The following is a 15,583-nucleotide window of genomic DNA, read 5'->3' as shown; positions in this document are numbered from 1 at the left end:
CAGGCTCCTCCCTGGATCTGCACATTCTGCCAGGGTCCATGGAGGTCCCTGTTCCTCTCCTCCATCTACAGAATGAAAGTTCCCTCTGCTCCATTGTGAATCTGTGCTCCTACAGCATTCAAAACAGGGGAAGTTCACAGGCTCCTTCCAGGTCTCTTTGTAAAACTACTTCAACTGGCAACTGAGGTGTCAGCTCCAGGGGTTTCTCTAATGGGCTGAAACCCCAGACAGCAAGGGTAGCTCTGGGCTCCTCCTAATGCTTTCTTCCAGGAGTTCTCTTTAGGTCACTTTCTTTGCACAGTTCTCATCCCTTCCTCTATTCAGAAAAGTGACTTCTGAGGTTTCCATTGGAGGAAGGTGGCCATGAAGAAAGCTCTGATCCTGGGGGGCCCTCACCCTGCTGGCCATTGTGAGCCCCTGTGGAGGTGAAGACAGAGTGGGTGAGTACATGGTTGGGGATTTAGGACTGTGAGAGAAAACTGAAAAAACCTGACTGAATTTTTTGCCCCATAGTAGTATATGAAACCACAGTTCCCCTGAATCTGAATTGTTACACTTATTTTCCCTCCAAGAAACCAAAACCCCTAAAACCTAATCTTAGTACACTAGACTGAATTCTACAATGTCCACCTCTCACTGAGTATTCACGAAGAGCATTATTGTCTTTCTAAAGTCAGAACCAAATGACATACTCAGGCATTATTACAGCATTAATTTATGATTACAGCATTAAGTTATGATAACTCCTGAAATTAGAGATCTTTCTCCAAGTATATTGTTTTCCTTTCACAGCAGATTATGAACCTACTACTCCTCGCCCACTTTAAACTCTTTCTCAAAGCCATTGCAGATTTATTCTTATTTTATCCATTTTCTTAGGATAACTAAGTCCATAAATGTTTTTGCCATATAGAAAATAGTATGTCACTTTTTGGTTTGTTTCCAACATAATTTAAATTTTCCAAGTTTGGGCTTTAGAGGCAAGGAGAATAAATTTGACTGAAGATCATTAGATTGGGAAAAATTAAAATTATTAGCAGAATAACATTGAGCAAGTCAGTTCCATATGTTGATCTTCAGATTTTCCATGTATATAATTAATTAATACAATATTTGGAGAAACACACAAATAAAATAAATAATCAAATGTATAATGTAATTAATAAAGAGCTCTATACGTGCCAAGGTTTGGCATTATTATAAGTGTAACATCTTGGTTTTTTGTCTCAGAAAACTGGAATAATGTGTGATGGAAAACCTAGGGACTTAGAAATAAGTTAGTCTCAGCTGGTCAGCCCAAACTCCAAGTCCTGTCACATCTAACCATCAAAGCACTAGAAGGAGGGAAAAACAGATTAAATTACATCAATCTTTAACTTTCTCTGATTTCCTGTTCCATTTCCACAATTCCTTCTTAATCTATGACTCACCCCAGTACATATCAGCCTCCTCTCTAGACCTTTACACTGCTACATCATGGACACTGAAATAATCATTAAAGTTTAAACCCCTAAAAAAAATCCAAGCAAAGAAAATTATAAAAAAAAAATGGAATACAATGAAATCTTTAAAATATTTCCTAATCATCCTTTATTTATTTATCTAATAAAAGTTACTGAATTCCTACTGTGTGCCATGAAGTATACTAAGTACTCAAGGTACATAAGTGAATAAGACATAACATCCCTATTTCTTATGAAGTATACAATATCATGGAAAACACAATTTGCATAAAAACAAATTTAATTTTTAGTTAATTAAAATTTAAAACTTAGTCAATTTTTTAAACCTTATCTCTCAATAACTTAAAGAGGGAAAAGACATAAATGGGGACTTTGACATCAGACTATGCAAAATAGGAAACCCCATGCTATTAGTCCTTTACCCAAGTTCATATGTTCGAATCCTACCCTCTGAGGTGATGGTTTAGGAGATTGGGACTTTAATAGATTATTAGCCTGAGACAAGTGCCCCTATAAGATATTTCTAAAAATTCTCACTGGATTTTTCTTTTTCTTTCTTTCTTTCTTTCTTCCTTTCTTTCTTTCTTTCTGTCTTTCTTTCTGTCTTTTTGTAGTAGGAATTAAACTTAGGGGTATTTTACCACTGAGTACATCCCCAATTCTTTCTTTACTTTTTTGCTTTTAGACAGGATCTCACTAAATTACTTAGGCCTTGCTAAATTGCTGAGGCTGCTTTTGAACTGTGATCCTCCTGCCTCAGCTTCCTGAGTCACTGGGATTACAGGTGTATGCTATTGCACCCAGCCTCACTTGTCCCTTCTGCTATTGAAGTTATAATGAAAAGATAGCCTTGTAGAGAATAGGCTCTGCAAAAGTCACATCTGCTGGTGTCCTGATCTCGGTTTTTCTAAGCCCCATAACTAACAGAAAGAAATTTCTGCTGTTTATAATTTAACCAGTTTATAGAATGCTGTTAAAACAACCCCAAATGGACTAAGATAGAAAATAGATACCTGGAGAAGGATACGGTACTTGTGTAACCAGTATGGAAACAGCTTTGGAACTGCAAAATGGATACAGGCTGCAAAGATTTTCTGCTCTGTGCTATAAAAGGTCCACACAATCATGGACAGAATGTGAAGAATGATTATTGCAGAGGCCCAAAAGAAAAAGAAGAGAGCTATAAAAAGAGAGCCTCAATCTTCTTAGTGAATAGCTAAGTAACACCTAAGAATCAAAGTAATCCTGAAAAAATTTCTTGTAGATTTTCAGAAGTAAAGGTCATTCTGATGATGAGGTCTCAGTTGGAAATGAAGAGCATGTTATTAGGAACTGTGGTAAAGGTGATTATGGCAAAGAATGTGGTTAAATTGTGTTTGTATCCTAGTGTTTCCTAGAAGGTAGATGTTGTAAGAAATTAAATTGTATATTTGGGTAAGAAAATTTCTCAGCATAGTGTTGGATATTCTTGGCTATTTGTACTATATGATAAATGACTTAAAATGAAGTTGTTAATTAAAAAAAATAAGCAGAACTTTAAAATTTGGATAATCCTCAGCCTATACATATTGTTAAAAATGAGATGGCCTTGAAGGAGAAGATAGCCTGAAGAAGATGCATCTAATGAGCTCCTGATTCTGAATGACACCTGCAGAGATGCCAACATTAAATCACCAGCCTTTGCCTTTTCTCTTGTGGCAACAGCCCAGTCTCCTCCAAGCATTATAACAGGGACTGTGCCTGTCCTCCCACCAGCTGCTCTGAGTACTTCTATTCAGCTGGCCCTATTATAATGCCTGTGATGGGACAAATACAGACCTCTATCATGCTAAAGTGAACTCCTCACCGGACTGCTGCAATAGTCCCTCCTGTGCCTGAGGCTGGGTTCCATCTACACACCCTGTAAATACCCTTACAAGGTGAAAGTGGTTCTAGAAACTGCACAGAATAGAAGAAGTAAAGCAATAAGGCCCAATTCATCCCACAGCACTGATGATCTTTCAATGTGCCACCACCAAGCAAATGGCAAGAAGGTCTCCTTAAAGAGGGAGATAGATGGCCCCTAACTACTCAGTGACACAAGCAGTTACTATGAATAACTTCTAGCAGTTACTATCACACTCTCTCTGAACGAATTGAGTGATGATGCATCATGAATGAATCTTCTTTGGTCAGTCAGAGTCAGCAGAAGCTCAGGTGGCAGCTTCACAGTGACCTCTCCATCATGTTGTTTCACTTGGAACCATTTTCAGTTTATGTTCTATACAATAGACAGTTGTTTTGTATTTAGCTAGCTTTGGTTTAATGTGCCACTGCTCTGTCTTTCTGTTACACATGCCATTGTTTTGATTTATTTACCATGTGTGCTCTGCCATTATGATTTTCATTTGTTTGGCTGGTTGAATAAATCTGTGACACTTAAACACTTGAGTTGATAGTTTAAAATGATACCAGTATTTGATCCAGCTTCATCTCAACTATGTTAAACCTGGACATTTTAGATGTTTATCAACAGGCTTTTATGGGGAAGAAAGTAAATGTATAAAATAATAGATGTGTGATATTAGTAAGTAATGTTGGCTGTGAACAAACTTTTGAATATTTAGTTGACAACATATTGGATCAACTGAAAAGTAGTATGATTTTGAAATATGAATGCCTTGGTTCTCAGTATTATCATTGTTTATTGAATTTATTTCTTATTAAAGTGTAGTTTTTAAGAAAAAAAAATGAGACAGCCTGTTTGGGAAAGAGCAGGCTACGGCCAAGGGACCACTTGATAAGGAGATTAGTATGGATTAGTCATCTCAACCAAAGCCAGGCGCTAGTCTGAAGACAATGGCAAGGTTAGTCAGCCATCTAAAGAGAAGCCAGGAACTGTTATCCAAGGCAATGGAAGAATGACCTCAAATGCATTTCAGAGGTCACTGGAGTTGCTATGATCCACCAAAGGCCTAGAGGGCAAGTGCCCTGGAAACACTGAAGTCACTGCAGAAAGCCCCTAGTAGGGCAATGCCCAGCAGATCCAGGGCAGTAAGACCCAGGCACACAGCCAATACCTAGGTAGGGCCACCAAAAAGAAATGGCATGAAGGTGGAGCCTCCCAAAGCCATGGGGTCAGTACCTTCTGGAGACTTGTAAGGCCAAATACTACCCCAGGCAAGACCCTTGAGCTCAAAACATCAAACCAAAGAAAATTATTTTCTATTTGCAAGGTTTTGGACTTGATCAAGACCTCCCATTCCTTTCTTTTTTCCTACTTCGCCATTTTGGAACAGGCATGTCTATCTGATATCTGCCTCACCATTGTACTTTGGAAGACACAACATGTTTGATTTCACAGCTTCATAACTGCAAAATAATTTTCCTCAGAATATCTTGAATCAGGGATATTTGATTTAGGTGATATTTAAATGGGATTTTGAACTTTAGACTTTTCTGTTGGTGCCAAAACAAATCAAAAACCTCTGAGACTCTTGAGATAGAATAAATGCAATTGGGAAAGACTTGGATTTGGGAGTCCAGAAGCAGAATAATATAGGTTGTTTATGATCTTTTATTAAAGCAACCAATTAGAGTAATACACTGCAATATTCACAGTATTTCCTAAGCCTTCTTGTTTATGAAGTTTTTTTCCTCTCCCTATATCTCACCTGCCCATTCTTTAGCTTCATGCTCTGGAATGGTTATTCCCCAGCTGACCATGTCTGCACTTACGGCACAAATATCTACCAGACATGTGGTGACTATGGCCAGTTTACATATGAATTTGATGGAGATGAGCTGTTCTACATAGACCTGGAAAAAAAGGAGACTGTGGAGGCAGCCTGAGTTTAGCAATTTCGTGACATTTGAAATTCACAAGGCCCTGAGAAACGTGGTTGTGGTCAAAAAAAATCTGGACACTTCGATTAAAGATTCCAATTTTACACCTGCCACCAATGGTAAGTGTCCACATTCTGCTTCTCTTTGGTGCACCTACCTCACATTCCAACTCTGATTTCTTCCTTCCCCAGGGGTAGGTGTTCTTTCTATTATATCATAAATTCCTCCCCCTTTCTAGAACACATATTGTCAAATACTTAGTCCGCATCATATTCTTTTAATTTTTAAATATCCCTCTCCTAAGTTCCATGAGATGTTTCTTGAATTCCTACACAAGGATATTCCCAATTCTTGGCCTAAGAAGCTCTAAACTGGTTCGTTTCTCTCTGTCTCTCTGTCTCTCTCTGTCTCTCTGTCTCTCTGTCTCTCTGTCTCTCTCTCTCTCTCTCTCTCTCACACACACACACACACACACACACACACACACACACACCCTGTAGGTTCCCAACAAGAGGAATGTGTTCTATATTTCAAAGTAAAAAACATAGAAGCAGTAACTGGTATAAAAATTATTCTAAAATGACAAGAAAAATTTTCATTAGTATCTGGGGAATACTAGGCACCTCCAAAATGATTAAAAATCTCAAGGCGCAGTTATCATAAATGCCAATAAGTGTGCTGTTTTCATTGTAGAAATCCCTGAAGTGGCTGTGTTCCCCAAATCTCCTGTGAGTCTGGGCATTCCCAACACCCTCATCTGTCTAGTGGATAACATCTTTCCTTCTGTGACCAATATCACTTGGTTTTGCAACAGACATTTAGTTCCAGAAGGTATTGCTGAGACCATCTTCTATCCCAAGAGTGACCACTCCTTCCTCAAGTTCAGCTACCTCACTTTTGTCCCCTCCACTGAGGATTTCTATGACTGCAAGGTGGAACACTGGGGCCTAGAAGAGCCGTTCCTCAAGCACTGGGGTATGTTGAAATCCCATCATCACTTGTCTACCTTCCAATTATATCCACAAGCTACATTGTCTTGCCTTAACCCTTTAACCTCCATTGCCACAACTTTATTTCCCACAATTGCAAAGTTGTCCAATAATTGACTTCACTCTTTCCCAAGGTCTAGTTGTCTTGTGCATTTCCAAACACATGCACCATTTCCCCTCAGACACACCCTGTCCTGTGACTATGTTTCTTTTTTCCCAGAACCTGAGCTTCCAACCCCTATGTCAGAGTTGACAGAGACTGTGGTCTGTGCTCTGGGGTTGACTCTGGGCCTCATGGGTGTTGTAATAGCACCATCCTCATCATCCATGTCCTACTCTCCCATGGAATTTCCAGCCACCATAGGACCTCATGTGTGATAACCTAGAAAACAGACAGGTAAGGACTCAGATGTGTCATATCTAGAACTGGAGATAGGGAGGCTGGGAGTGCAGGGTTGGACTCCTGTATGCCTAAATGTATCTGGAAAACTTATGGGCTAATTGAAGAATGGCTTGACCTTGGGACAGGGGCACAGGCCCCATCAACCTCATGCTGTCTGCTGTTTCAGATAATCACAATTTACAAGAAAGAAGAGGAATGGTTGGCTGACTCTAGCTCTCTGTGTAGGCCTTGCTATATGACTTAGATCCACTTCCTGCTCTAGTTTATCATATTGCTCCTTCCATGCCCTCCTCCCTGCCCTGCTTGAGTAGAATTCATGAAACATTTTTCCCACAGAGATTACTTACTCTTATAAAATCATCCAACTTAGTCTTACATGATTGCCTACCTTTCACAAAGAGACCTGTCCCACCCATTTACCTACTTGGCTTTTGGATCACTCTCATCCAAAATCTGTGTGAAAATTAAATAAATAAATCTCTTTCTGTGGTGTCTTTGCTTAGAGTATACTTTTCCTCTGTCTTTTCCTAGAATTGATTTAAATTGTGCACAAGAATGGAAGAGCTCATGTTGAAATTTTATCAGATTTCTTAGGTCCTTAACTTCTTTTTCAGGCCATATTAATAACACCACAGCTGAAATATCAAAATGATATTGTATCATAATAAAAGATTTTTTTTTACATTCTGCATTTCCTTTTTGCTCTCACTCTTTCTTTACCTTTTTGGAACCAGTGAGTATGGTGAATACTTTATTCCCTAAATATAGTATTTTTGTGAAAAAACAAAGAGCAATGCTTAAGTTTTAAGTTTTCAAATAGCATTCTAAAAGCTATGGAAGAAATAAAAACTTGAAATAAAATATTTTTAAAGCCAAAAATTGACTTTCAAGAACATAAAGACAAAATATTCTCCACAAATATTGGATTTTTGAAGATGGCAGAATGATGCAAGATGTCCGCTCCCATATTTCACCTCAGATGAGATGGAAGCTCTCTGGATTGGCCAGACAGAAGATAGAGGTGAGAACAAGAAAATAAGAAAATGTTGTTTCTGTCCCAGAAAGTGCCCCATACATTGCTCCTTTTGTGGGTAACATCAATGAAAACAAACAGAGAGAGGCAATGTACTGGATAAAGGTACCTCTAGTGGATGCAGCTAGAGCCTCATCCCCTGTGGACATTTATAATAGTATAAAAACATTTAAATCCACTCCATGCTCAAGCTCATAAATTGAGATTATTGACATTATTACTTAGGCACTTTTATTATATAAAATATTATATATTTCCTGAACATGTTAATCACCCAATATTTTAAATGTATACCCTTCAGTAACCTCAAAATAGGTTGTTGAGTAGATGATAATGCTAACTCATGCCATTTTTACTAAAGTACCTAGTCTAGGTGCTCGAGGTGTATGCATATAGGCAGCATTCAGGAAAAAAGTAATATATAACTGTGGAGAGCAGTGACAGATGATGGGAGAGTAGTGACTGAGATTTCGGGGTCTCTGATGACATTATGTCTGTGGCACACCAGGTGCCAGAGAAAATTTCTGTGCAAGGGTACAGGATGCCTCGCTACTATGGTAACAACTTGCCTGAGGAAGCTCTGTGCAAGACTTTTATCAGCTTCAACCTTGATCTCAGACACATATCTCCTGAGAATAGAGGAATTCTTATGCTAAACAACCACAATGTTTCACCAGCTCTTTTACTTCTAAGCCTGCTGGCCTAACAGTAACTTTAAACAATGTACCCTCTTGAGCACTGCACAAAGCTCCTAACATTGCACATTGCAAGTGTGGATTACAACTGTGGAAAAGCTGCATAGATGTTTCTAATTCTGTAACTTTCCTGAGTATAAAGAATAATGCTTGCATAGTCTTTATCCTTATAAAGAGACATATATAAATAATGATTGCTGGTGTAACTCTCTAGATCTGCTTCTCTATCAGAGCAATGCTCCACTAGATCTCAGCTTTATCTACAAAATATGCATGTGTGAATCTCTATATTTTCTAATTCCCCATGGCCCCACACCAGAACCATATATCTTCTGAATGGTGGTTCTCCTTCTTAGAAGAGGTAGAAAATCCTCAAAAAGATTGTACCAGTGATTTTTTTTTTGTCTAAAATACAATTCACTGTATACATTTTATTTGTAGTTTTGTACACTGTCTTAAAATGTGTGGGACTGCTTCTTTACTTGAGTCATTTTTAACCACAGCAAAATTACCTATGTAGCACAAAGTAGTTAAAATACAGCATAAAGATATGAAATCAGGCATACTAATTCTAGTTATGAATGTAATTATGATGTTACTTTTTATAATCCACAATTATATTTAGGAACTCACACAAAGATAAGCTACTGATTTGAATGAAATGAATAAATTTTTAGTAAACTTTTATAGTTAGAAAAAAACAAAAAAATCAAAGTATGCACAAAGTTAATATGTATTCCACTTTTGTGTCATATTCCTGGGATGCTTCAACCATGTTACATGAGGCAAAAAATCCAAAGCAAAATAAATAGAAAACTGGAATCAGAATCATTAGTGTTATCAAGTAGAGAAACAAATAAATTAAAATCGAGTAGCCATCAACAAGAGTACAGTAAATATAATAATGTCAAAAAAACAGAGAAAATTGCTAGAAAACTATATGCATCATACTTTTTCAAGCGAGCAAAATATACCCTGCATGCAATGGAACAAAACTCTTTTTTTTTCTTATTAAGGGATAAAAATGCAAGCTCTTTTGAATTTTGTCAATGCGTAAAGCTTGTTTGTAATAACATTTCTACTAAGCTAGTACAAAATGGGCCAGGAACACATTTATGGAATCTGGGGGATTGTGTGGATTGTAATTCTTTGATTGGGATAGTAGAAACGCTATTTTAAATTTTTTTTAAAATGAACATCAAAGTACAAGACAAAGGTAAATGAGACTTCCTTAAATCTTAGCAACATTTAGATGGAATCAAATTTAAATGCAGTCCACTAGGCTTTTGAAGAGGCTTTGGCTCAGCCCCCCAAATCTTTATTGCTTGAGGCAGTCTTCTTGGAGACAACTCAGAAGGCCTCTTCTTAAACACAAACCTGTTTTTAGAGGTAGAGCCTCTCTTAGTAGCTGTGCCTTCATGAGACAAATAGCCAATCTCTATCTTTCCTTGTATACTCTCCCTATATGTATAACAGCCTCTCTGTATTCATATTCAGTAAGTCCATGTTGCTGTCTAATCACCTTTAGCTCTAACATGAACAACAGCTCCACATACATCATCACTGTGGTCATCAAAACATTCTCCAAAAAGGCACAGCAGTGTCTCTAGACAAAAGCGGTTGAGGTCACTTCATTTTTGCTGTTTGTTCAATGTCATGAGCCATCTTCCACTCCATTTGTATTTCTCATCTTCCCACACAAGTGCAATACCATCCTTAAAATTTGAGTAGTCACAGCCAGGCATTAAATTACTAGACAACTAGCTAAGATTGTATAGAGCCCCAAAGTCTTCAACTGTATCAAACATGGAGATCAGTAGAAGGTTTGCTTGCCAAGTTTTACTTTTATCATTTTTTAAAACCCAGAATGCCCATCTATTCTGTAGAGGATGCTTTACATAGTGTTCTGGGTTAACAATCACCTGATGAGAGTCTGTTTTCTCCTTTTCTGAAGGCAGGGGATTAGCAGTAGGGGTAGTTTTCAGTTCCACAGTCACCATCCTACATGAATCTCCCCAGTGATGTTTGAGGCTAAGTTACAAATGCCAAATTTAGACCTGAAACTGGAAGTGGCAGGTCTTATGTGACACAAATCAAGACAAGAGGGAAGAGGTAAGTATTTCATGGAAAAGCAAAAATCTTACAAAGAAACAAGGAAAGAGGGAAGTGGTATAGCAAGTTATTAAAAAGTGGGAAAGCAAAATTTTAAAATAATAAATAAGGGTTTGGTATCCTGTGACCCAGAAGATCTGTTTGGTTCAGATTTCATTCTGGCAGATATTCATTTTTAAAAGCATGAATGCTAAATTATAATTTTTGGTAGCTTCAACAGAATCATTTTCTTTCAATGTTTGTATTGACAAAAAGAACAAACAAATGATTTGGATCTAAATAAATTAATTTTTCTTGTGTTGTAAAATTTGAAAACAGGTATCTTGCATGTATTGATAAGAAAATACCAAAGGGGTTGATAAGTTATTCCTTTGCTTCTAGACTTTGTTTAAGGGTTCTGTAGATCATGTAAAAAGGGACACATGGCTCTAAGATAAGCAATATAGGACAACAGTTTTTAACAACTCCATCATATTCAAAAACTAGTGATTTCTTGTCTTTCTAAATTTTCAAAGGAATAAATGCTACTGGAAACCTGTTACTGATCTTGATATAAGAAATTATATTAGAAAAAAATAAGTGTAGTTTGAGGGGGAAAATTAAGTATAATTCTACATTCTTGGTAAAACATAAAGTACAGCATATTTCTCTTTGGCATTTAGCCTGGCCCTTAATGAGGATAACACAGATAACTAACTCACCTGAAACTGGTGTCCCCTAAGACAAGGACTTAGGTACAGGTGGTTTAATTGGGAACAAGAATCATGGAAAAGGATAGGGAAAGGGTAAAGGAGGGGGAAAATGCACACTCACAAAAAGGGATGTGTTGTTAAAATTACTACTATGGGCAATGGAGATGATACTGCTGCACAGTAGGCAGAATACCTCCCTAACTGTCACCTGAAGGACAAAAGTTTTACCTATTTTCTTCTACCCATATTGGTTGAGGACTGCCTCCAAGGGCACTGAAACCCCTAAATTCCTAGGCTACATGTTAACATAGGCCAGATGGGCTCCTGAAGATGGCTCTGAGTAGCAGGACAAGATGTGCTTGAGGGAGGGAGTCTGGATTTCCTCATAACCTCCCACAGCAACTGCAGCTGACATCACATGGACCACAATGTCATGGTGGAGGTACCATATTCCAGCCCTTCTACTGCCAAGATCCAATGAAAACCCTCATTAAACCTATTGTATCACTGAGTCTTCATGCTTATGGATGATTATAGTCATTATAAAAGTCCTAATAAAGAAGGTAATTAAAGGATATTCCAATCCCCAATAGCACCAAAACTGCTGTTGGTATTCATCTTCTCCCAGCTCTACGGTACATTTGGGCTTTCCCTCACCGTGGGCCAGCATTCCAACCTGCCCAGCTGGCTTCCCTGATCAGGAACCACAGGTTTCATCACCCCAGTCACCTCACCTTGCTATCATTGTTTTCTTACATCTGGTTTATCATATTTCTCTGGCTCTTTTAAAGATGTTTTTTTCTTTAATCTTCAGTAATTGGATTAGAATGGTTCTGTGCTTGTTTTATTTTATCTTTTCTGGGATTCACTGAGCCTCTTCAGTTTGTAAATTTCTGTATTTGAATATGAATTTATTTCTTTTTCAAGTACATCTTATGTACCTAATCCCTTTCTTCTCTTCTTTGGGGCTCCAGTGACGTGGACATTAGACCTTTTGATATTGTCACACAGGTCCCTGAATCTCTGTCCACTTCTTTAATACTCATTTTGTTTTTCAAATTGTATACTGGATATTCACCCATCTTCAAAATTACTTGTACTTTTACCTGTCATTTCCATGGTGCTATTGAATCTGTCAGTGAATTCTTATTTTGCTTAGGTCACTTTTTACTCCAGATTACTGGGGGTAGGGGGTGCTGGGGATTGAAACCAGGGACATTTAACCAGTAAGCGACATCCCCAGTTTTTAATTTGTTATTTAGAGTTAGGGTCTCAATAATTTGCTGAGACTGCCTTTGAACTTGTGATTCTCCTTTCTCAGCTTCCCAAGACTCTGGAATTACAGACATGTGCCACCACAACCAGCTCCATTTTTTTTAATATGGTGTGTTTCCCTGCTAAAAACTTCTAGAAGTCATCATGTTTCCTCAGGATTATTTGTGTTCCAAATAAATTTGGATTATATTCCACACATTTTGAATATACATGTGGGCTCTGTGTTATATTAAATCCTCTGGAAAATGTTGAGATTTTTGCTTTAGCAGGCAACTAACCTCATCAGGTCTAGAAGGCAAGCTCTGTCTCATCTCTGTGGATGGTAGTACTGATGTCAGTGTAGTTTCTCAATCCTTTGCAATGCTGCTCTGTGCCTTCCCTGAGCATATGCTACTCAATGTTTTGTCTGGCACTTGGATGGTGGTTTATTTCATAGCCCAGCTCCTAACGCATTTGATGAGCTGGTGGAAGACTGTGCCACTCAGGTGCAGCTTGGGGAGCCTGGGATCCCCAAGAGTTATGAATTTATAGAATGACTATCTCCTCTGTGCCATTTCTCCACACACTCCAGTTCCTATGGTCCCTTTACCAGTTTCTCCATCCAGAAAGGTGAGCTTCTCTCAAAGTAGTTTCCAGTACTGTTATATGATTCCACCCAATCAGAGTTGCTTTTGAGGTAAATGGCAAAAGAAAATAGAGAAAAATAATGTGCAAATACCCCAAGCTCCATAAGTCACAGTTTTTATGGCCATCAAATGGGTTTTTCTCTCTGAGTTTTTAATGCCTCCACCACTGCACATTAGTGCAGTTTCATGGTTTTGGCCATGCCCAGGAGAGAGCTAGAATAGAAAAAGAAAAAAGAACATAAAGCAAAAATAAAAAAGCTGCATTTCCCACATACTCTCTATAACTTTCCCCTTTCCAATTTTCCACCTAGAAACAGGGAGTGCCTTTGGAGATTCCTCTGTATGCTCTATGACCACAGTTACCCCAGCCAAAGCCAAGAGAGAAAAGAGAGAAGAACCAGGACCCCCTCCCTGACTGCCATTTCTTCAGGTTCCACTTCCCTCCTGCTACTGTTTATTTTTCAAGGTCCAAGGGTGGTTCTTTACCAATTCTGTTCAATATTTTTCATTATGATCACTGGGAAAGAGAGACTATAGTGGGCCATGTTCCAACGTAGCCAGTACAGAAAGATTCTGAGCATTACTGCTAAAGGATGTTTTAGAAGATTATAGGATTCTAGGTTTCTTTGGGGGCCAAGGAGGTTCTTGGTGCATTTTAAAGTTGTCTTTCCATTATTTTCTGTATTCCATTCTTTCTGTTGAAAGTCAACTTTAAGTCTTATTCTTTTTTTTTTTTTTTGAAAATAATGCCATTTTTCCTCTCATCAATTGAAAGCTTTTCCCTTTATATTTGGTTTCCAGCAAGTTATTCATGCTATTTAAAGGAATATTTTTCGTCTATGTTATGATTGAAGTTGAGTTTGATGAACCTATGTTTTGTCTTTAATTGGTTTTAGAAAGTTCTCTGTTATTATGTTTCCTTTCCTGCATCCTTTAACACTTCTTTCTAGAGCAATTTTAATTATATTAGACCATTAGATAATGTCCAACATATCTCTAATGTTCATTTTCTTATTTTTTATTTTATTTTATGCTACTATATTATAGTGATTGGTGTCATCTAAAATTGGATTAACGTCTTAGTGAGATTAATGTATACATATGTTATTTGTTTCATTACATAATATGATCCAGGTAACATTCCAAGTTAGATGGTAATGAATGCTCCCTAAAGGAAAGAAAACACAATTTAGGGAATGAGTAAGTATGGCTAGTCTCAAATCTACTATTCAAACTGAGACTTGAATGACAAGAAAAAGCCAACTATTCAAAATCTATTGCAAACCACTCCTGTCAGCAAGAACAGTAAGTGAAAACCCTAAAGTAGGGACCAACTTTGCATGTGAGGGCAACAAATAGGGGGAAAGTATAGCTAAGTTAATTTGGAGACATAAAGAATGCTATGTCATGAATGAGTAAAACCACAGAAAAAGGCATAGTGAGGGAAGTTACTTGGATTACTCTGTTATTTTCTGAAAACTCCTGGCCACAGCTGACTGAAAGGGACATTGTGGTAATGCTGACTTTTCTCCACTGAAACTAGAACTTATGGTTTGAGAGATGAAAAAGGAAGAAGGCCATCATTCATTAAAGAACACAATTCATAAAAATATATTAAAATAGAGCGTAAGAGACAGGCAAGTCAATTATTTCTTGTAAAAAATTTATTTAAATTAATGTTCTGTGAATTTTAAGGAAAAGATTAACTTGAATTTATCATTTTGTTTTGTTGGAGTGGTTGCTGTTGCATTAAGTAGAAAAAGCCTGTTGAGCCAAAAAGCCATTGATTTGCACATGATCTAATCTGTAATAAGACCATCACTCATAATTTCCATGGAAGAAGATTTGATCTGAAAATCACTTATGCTTCTAATAGAAGTGAAAAAAAATTTAAGAGTGCCCTATTCCCATATATAGTGGGTTGGAATAAAACAGCTCTCAACCTCTTCTAGTTCATCTGTCCTGACTTCAGAAGGTGCAATGTTGAAGAGGACACCTCCTGGGTAACCTTTGGTGTCATTTAGATTGACTAATCAGAAGCATTCTGTGAGAGTTGAACATGATTAGATGTTCTTTCAGCTGAAAAGTTACCTTATTTTTCTGTGTTAGAATTAGAAGAGATCTTCATATCTGATAACTCACTTTAGTGATGTAAAGAGGCAAAACACACCAAGTCCCTTTACCAGTGCAAATTGATCAGAGCAGCTCACTAAATGGAGGGGCTTCCCCATGTGGCTGTCCCAACCAATGTGGTTCCCTGGTTAGAGAAGAGGGAGTGGCTTCTTCAGTGGCCTTATTCAGCTCTTTCTATTCCCCTGGTAATTCTCTGAGTTATATTAAGCCTTGTAATAAACTATTATCTTCCTAAAATCAGCTAAAGAAAATTTTGCTCTGCCATTGTTCTTTTATCAATATTCCATATCTATCAGTTGAATAGAAGAAAAAATCCTTGATGGCAATTCAGCTCCCT

General features: G+C 37.6%; 2 pseudogenes; one reads left to right on the top strand and one right to left on the bottom strand.

Moving 5' to 3' along the window:
* Window positions 1–363: 363 nt before the first annotated feature.
* On the top strand, window positions 364–6,663 carry LOC143401994 (HLA class II histocompatibility antigen, DQ alpha 2 chain-like; annotated as a pseudogene).
* Window positions 6,664–9,646: 2,983 nt separating this feature from the next.
* LOC143401993 (eukaryotic translation initiation factor 4E pseudogene) lies at window positions 9,647–10,408 on the bottom strand (annotated as a pseudogene).
* Between the last annotated feature and the right edge of the window lie 5,175 nt (window positions 10,409–15,583).

Source organism: Callospermophilus lateralis, chromosome 6 (assembly GCF_048772815.1).
Source record: "Callospermophilus lateralis isolate mCalLat2 chromosome 6, mCalLat2.hap1, whole genome shotgun sequence".
Classification (NCBI taxonomy): domain Eukaryota; kingdom Metazoa; phylum Chordata; class Mammalia; order Rodentia; family Sciuridae; genus Callospermophilus; species Callospermophilus lateralis.
The sequence above is the reverse complement of the archived record's forward strand: the minus strand, read 5'-3'. Positions and strand labels throughout refer to the sequence as shown.